Source organism: Penaeus monodon, chromosome 42 (assembly GCF_015228065.2).
Source record: "Penaeus monodon isolate SGIC_2016 chromosome 42, NSTDA_Pmon_1, whole genome shotgun sequence".
Classification (NCBI taxonomy): Eukaryota; Metazoa; Arthropoda; class Malacostraca; order Decapoda; family Penaeidae; genus Penaeus; species Penaeus monodon.
This window is the reverse complement of record NC_051427.1, coordinates 26251556-26258014: the sequence shown is the minus strand read 5'-3', so window position 1 is coordinate 26258014 and position 6459 is coordinate 26251556.

Genomic DNA, 6459 nt, shown 5'->3' with positions numbered 1-6459 from the left:
TTTGTGTGTGTGTGTGTGCTGTGCGTGTGCTTGTGTTGGTGTGGGTGTTGTGGTGTGTGTGTGTGTGTTGTGTTGTGTTGTATTGTGTTTGTTGTGTGTATTTGGGTTTTTTGTGTTGTGTTGTGTGTGTAGTTGTGTGTGTGTTGCGTGTGTGGTGTGTGTATTGTTGGGTTTTGTGGTGTGTGTATGTGTGTATGTGTATGTTTGGGGGTGTGTGTGGGGTGTGTGGATGTGTGTGGTGGTGGTGTGTGTGGATGTGTTGGGTGGGGGGGTGGGGGGGGAGGGGGATGTGCGTGTGTGGTTGTGTATGTGTGTGTGTGGTGTATGTTTGTATGTTTGTGTGTGTTGTATGTTGTGTGTGGTGTCGTTGTGTGGGTATGTTGTATTTGAAGTGGGTGTTGTGCGTGTGGTGTGTGTGTGTGTGTGTGTGCGTGCGTGCGTGCGTGTGGTGTGTGTGGTTTTTGCGTGTGTGTGTGTGTGTGGTTGTGTGTGTGCTTTTTGTGCGTGTGCGTGCGGCGTGGTGTGGTGTGGGGGGTGTGGTGTGTGTGTGCGTGTGTTGTTTGTGTGTGTGTTGTGTGATCATTGGTTGCGTGGTAGCGCGAAGGGCAAATTTAAATTCCTAGAGGCTAAGCGGGGATCGTTGTCCCCTGCTTTTAGACATGGCGTAAAAAACTCCTGAAATAGATAGCGTGAAATAGGGTTGGCGTCCCAAAGGGAAAAGCGTCATGGCAAGCCATGACACGAGCCAGAATGAACATTATGGATGCTTTGTACATCTCTCTCTCTTCCCCCTTTCTTTCTCTTTTTCTTCCCTCTCTGTTCTATTTCTCCTCTCTCTTCCCTCTCCTCTCGCTTTTAAAAGGTAGATATTCCACAAACCCAATTTTAAACTACATGGAGACACGTTTTTCTTATTCTGTCAGTATGTTTAGGGGATAGGCACCCTTTTCCACTATGCGCAGATTTTTGCATACCAGTAAAGGTAATTTTTTGTGGGGGTTTTAAAATTATATATATATATTATATATATATATATATAATTTTACTTATTAACGGAAATTTGGAACACTGACTTTGGGCCCTCGTTTATTTAAAAAGTCTGAGGCATGAAACCCACTTCTAATAACTTTTCTTAAAAAAAACGGATAAAAAATAATGAAAACTATGTAAAAAGTGTATATTAGGGTATATATTTATATATTGGGAGAGTTATATATATTTATTATTTATTATATTTCTCGACAAACGTGGCTTACACTATATAATATTGTGTATCTTAAGGGTTTCAACAGTACGTCTCGCCACTATAAAAACGAGTTTTACTGCCTAATTGACACTAAACCCGAACATGAATCGTGTTAGAAGTTCCTAAAAATACGGGATCGATCACATTTGGGGCCTGTTCTTGATATGGGGGGGGGTCTAATAGCCTAAACCCCGTTCAACTACCTTTCAATAAAAATAATAAAAAAAAAAAATAAATAAATAAAAAACAAATCAAAAAAAAAGAGCTTAAAAAACGGATTAACTCACCAAGCGGGGGGAGGCAGCGGGGACGGTAGAAGACGGGGGGGAGTATTGAAGTTCCTCACCCCGGCCCAGCTGCGCGGCTTGGGGGCGAGGGGGATACGCGCCCCGAATAGCCGACTTACTCTTCTCTCTTTCCCGAAGACAGACTTCGGAGTCTCCCTTATCTTGTCGAGAGGGGAGTTTATTATGTAGCTAAATCTTCCTGAAAAAATTACACCACGATGAATACTATGGGATATCAAGAAGTGGTGTGTGTGTGTGTGTGGTGTGTGGGTTTTGTGTGTATGTGTGTATGTGTGTTTGTGTGTTGTGTGTGTGTGTGTGTGTGCGTGTTTGTTATGTGGTATGTGTGTGTGTGGTGTGTGTGTGTGTGTGTGTGTATGTGTTGGGTGTGTGTGTGTGGTGTGTGTGTGTATGGTGGTGTGTGTGCGTGTGTGTGTGTTGGTGTATGTGGGGTGTTGTTGTGTATTGTTTGTGTTTGTGCTGTGTGTGTGTGTGTGTGTGTTGCGTGCGTGTTGTCGTGTGTGCGTGCGTGCGTGTTGTGGTGTGTGTGTGTGTGTGTGTGTGTGTCGTTGTGTGTTTGTGGTGTGTTTTTGTGGTATCATTGGTTTTCGTGGTAGCGCGAAAGGGCAATTAAATTCTAAGGGTACGCGGGGATCGATTCCGCCTGCTTTTTTAGTCATGGGGGATAACCTCCTGGAAATAGATAGCGTGGTAGGCTTTCGTGCCAAAGGGAAAACTCATGGGGAAGACATGACGCGAGACACAGAATGAAAATTTGGATGCTTTGTACTCTCTCTCTCTCTCCTCTTTCTTTTTCTTTCTTCCTCTCTCTGTGTCATTTTTTTCTCTCTCTCTCCCTCTCTCTCTCGCTTTTAAAATGAGTAATATATCACACAAACCTAATTTAATCTTACTAAGGGGACCGTTTTTCTTAATTTTGCAGTTGTTTAAAGGGATAGGGCACCCTTATCCACTTGCGCGATTTTTGCTACCCAAGTAAGGTATATGTTTTTGGTGTGTAAATAATATTAAAATTTTATAAATATATATATATATATAAAATTTCACTTATATAAAGGAAGTTTAAAGGGAAAAGCTGACATTTTCCGTCGTTTATATAAAAAGTCTGAGGGGTGAAACCCACATTCTAATAACGTTTTCTTAAAAAAAACGGATAAAATATTTGAATCTTGTAAATAAGGTATATTAGGCATATATAGTATATATATAGGGAGAGGGGTATATTATTTTTTTATTTACTTTTTACTCGGGGCAAACTGGGTTAGCGCAATATGATATGTGTGTATCTTAATTTCTGAACTACAGTCCCCCGCCACTATAAATCGAAGTTTTACTGCCAGTAATTGACAGCTAAACCAACATGGAACGTGTTAGAAGTTCCTAGAATATAACGGGATCGGGTCACATTTACCTGTTTTTTGAAACGAAAGTCTAATGAGCTAAAACCCCCGTTCAACTACCCTTTTAATAAAAATAATAAAAAAATAAAAATAAACAAAAAAATCAAATAAAAAAGAGCTTAAAATACAGGATTATACTCCACAAACGGTGGGAGGCGCGGCGACGGGAGAAGACGCGGGGGGTATTTAATTCCCCAGCCACGGGGGCCGATGCTGACGCGCTTTTGGGGGGCAGGGGGGTACGCTGCCACGAAAAGCCACTTGACTCTTCTCTCTTTGCCTAAGACAACTGTCGGGAGTCTCCTGTAGTCTTTTCGAGAGGAGGGTTTTTTTTGTAGCTAACTCTTCCTGATAAATTAACCCCCCGATGAGATACTATTTGGGTATCAAGAAAATGTGTGTGTGTGGTGTGTGTGTGTGTGTGTTTTGTGCGTGTGCGTGTCGTGTGCGTGTGTGTTTGGGGTGGGGTATGTGTGTTGTTGGTGTGTTGTGTGTGTATTGTGTTGTGTGTGTGTGTGTTGTATGTGTTTGTGTGGTGGTATGGGTGTGTGTTGTGTGTTTATGTGTGCGGGTGTGTGTGTATGTGTGTGGGTGTATGTGTGTGTGTGTGGTGTGTGTGTATGTTGTGGTGTGGCGTGTAGTTGTATTGTGTGTGTGTGTGTGTGTTTGTGTGTGTGTGTGTATGTGGTTTTTGCGTTGGTTTTTGTGGTGGTTTTTGTGTGTTTGTGTGTTTTTATGGGTTGTGTGTTGTGTGTGTGTATGTGTATGGTGTGTGTATGTGTATGTGTGTGTGTGTGTGGTGTGGTGTGGTGTGTGTGTGGTATGTTAGTGTGTGTATTGTTGTTATGTTGTGTGTGGTGTGTGTGTGGTGTGGGGTGGTGTAGGTGTGGTGTGTTGTGTGTGTGTTGGTGTGTGTGTAGAGTGCGGGGGTTAAAATTTTTGGGAACGCAACTTTAAAAAAAAAAACTTTTAAAAGAGTAAAAAAACGAGCCAAATCAATAAAAGCAAATAAAAGCATAAAAAGACGCATAAAAAAAAATAATAATAAAAATAAAAATAAAGTAAAAAATCAACACCCGACACTTTGTAATACCGGGCAAATCCTCCTCACATCCCTTCACGCCTCGCGACCCCCAGCTGCTTTTGGGGGGCCCTTCCGAGGGCCCCCGGACCCGCAGCCACGGGACCAATTCTCGATTCCCCCGGGGTCGCTTTCATACTTCCCCCGTTGGGTTTTTTTAGGCCGACAGCCGCTTGCGGTTTTTTTTTGGGGTTCTTAATTGGCAAAATTATTACGATCTTAGGGGCGATCTCCTCGAATTCACCCCCCCCCCCCCAAGATTGTTTGCTGGATTTCGGGACTTAAATTTTTTTTTAATTTTAATTTTTTTTCCCAAATTTTTTAACCATGACCATCCCCAAAGTTGTCTACCTTGATTCTGTTAGCGTATTTTCTACCCCCTTTTTTTTTTTTATTCTTCTTCCCCTTCATTTTCTCTTTTTTTTTTCAGCTGCTTTTTAAAACCTCACGTTTTTTGAGTCTGTCCCACTTTTTCTCTCTTTTTTCTATCTTTTTTGCCCACAACTAGAACCCCATACGAGTGACTTTCTTAGTGTTCACATCCAAAAATATTTTAAATGCATAGCATAACTGTTTTTTAATGATTAAATTTGAAAAATCCTATTATAACTAAAACATATATTAAAATGTTGTGTTAAAAAAAATTTTTTTAAAAATCTATCCATTTATCTTGTTTAAAAAAAAAAAAAGAAAAAAAAAAAAATTTTTTTTTCTAAAAATACTAAAAATGATTGGGGCAATGACGCTATTGAGCAAAAAATATATAGAACCACTAGCATGAGAAAACCCCCACCCCCCCCCCCCCACACACCCAACAAAACAAATGCTGTGAAAATACACCACAGAAACCGCCTTCCCGCCGACGCAAGCACGGGAAAAAACGTTGCATGGGGGGAGGAGGCCACTTATACCCGACGTTGGGTTTTTTAAAAAACACGCGTTTTATGAGATGAGTCCCAAATTATTTTTAAACCAGCCCGATATATCAGTTTTTTACAACTCCAAATTTTATTTTAAAAAAATATATATATATGAAATATAGATGGGATTTTAATGCGATGTTTTAAAAATAAAAAGGGCAAGGGAAATTTCCCAAAAAAAGTGGATTCCGTTTCAATTTATTTTTTCCAAAATCATTCCCATTTACTTACAGTAACCTTTGTTTGTTTGTTTTTTTTACCCTCTTATAACTTGGGAGCCGTTGTGCTATTTTCGTCATTGATTAAACGACAAAAAATTTTTGAAATTCGTTATTTAAGGCCTCCCTTTCTTGTTTCACCACTTATATCTTACAACGAATGCATTAAATATTTTTCTAGATTATTTGCTCCAAACAAAAGAAATAAACCTGAACAAAATTTTAAATTTCTTGTTGATGGGTCACGGGAAATCTAACTTTTCCTCTCAAAAAAACTTTTTTTTCAATTTGATTTCCTCGATTTTGTTTTGCCCATAATGCGTGTTTGTATATTTAACTGTAATATAAAATAGAAATGACATTTTAAAGTTTTTTTTTTTAAGATAAATTTTTAAAACATTTAAAAAAGTTAAATTTCTTTTTTTTCCACTCAGAGGAGCTTTTTTGAATGGTTTTAAATTTAGGGCCATATGAAGACATGGAGTGTGAAAAAGAAAGGGGAAAGATAGGGGGAAAGGAGAGAGGAGATCAGGGGCGTCATGGGGAGGGGGGGGGGGGCCCGAATAGTTTAAAAATGCTCCTAAAATAAAAATGGAAAATGACAAGAGAGAAGAGAAAAAAAATCAGGAGCTCCTAAAAAGAAGAAAAGGGCGAACAAAGGGAAAAAGAGGAAAAAGGGGGTTTTTTTTTTTTTTTTGGGTTTTTTTTTGGGGGGGGGGGTGTGTGTGTGTGTGTGTTTGTGTGTTTGTGTGTGTGTTGTTAAGGGTATGAATATTTATATATATCACAGACACACACAAAGACACTCAAACACATTCGAGTGTGTGTGTGTGTGTGTGTGTGTTGGCGTGGTGTTGTGTGTGTGTGTGTGTGTGTGTGCTGTGTGCGTGTGGGGTGGGTGTGGGGGTGTGCTGCGTGCGTCGTGTGTGTTGTGTGCGTGTGGTGTGTGTGTGTGTGTGTGTGTGTGTGTGTGCGTGCGTGCGTGCGTGTGTTGTGTGTGTGTTACGTTGTTGTGTGTTGTGTTTGTTGGTGTTGGGGGTGCGGGGGGGTGTGGTGGTGGTGTGTGGGGTGGTGTTTTTTTGGGGTGTTTTGTGTGGTGTGCGTGGTGTGGGGGGTTTTGTGTGTGTTGTGTGTGTTTGTGTGTGTGTTGTGTGGGGGGGTGTTGTGTGCGGGGGGGGGGGGGTGCGTCCGGGGGGGGGTGTTGTGTGTTGGTGCGGTGTGTGTGTTGGGTTTTTTGTTGGGTGGGGTTTGGGGTGTGTGGGTTGTGTGTGGGGGTGTTGGGGTGT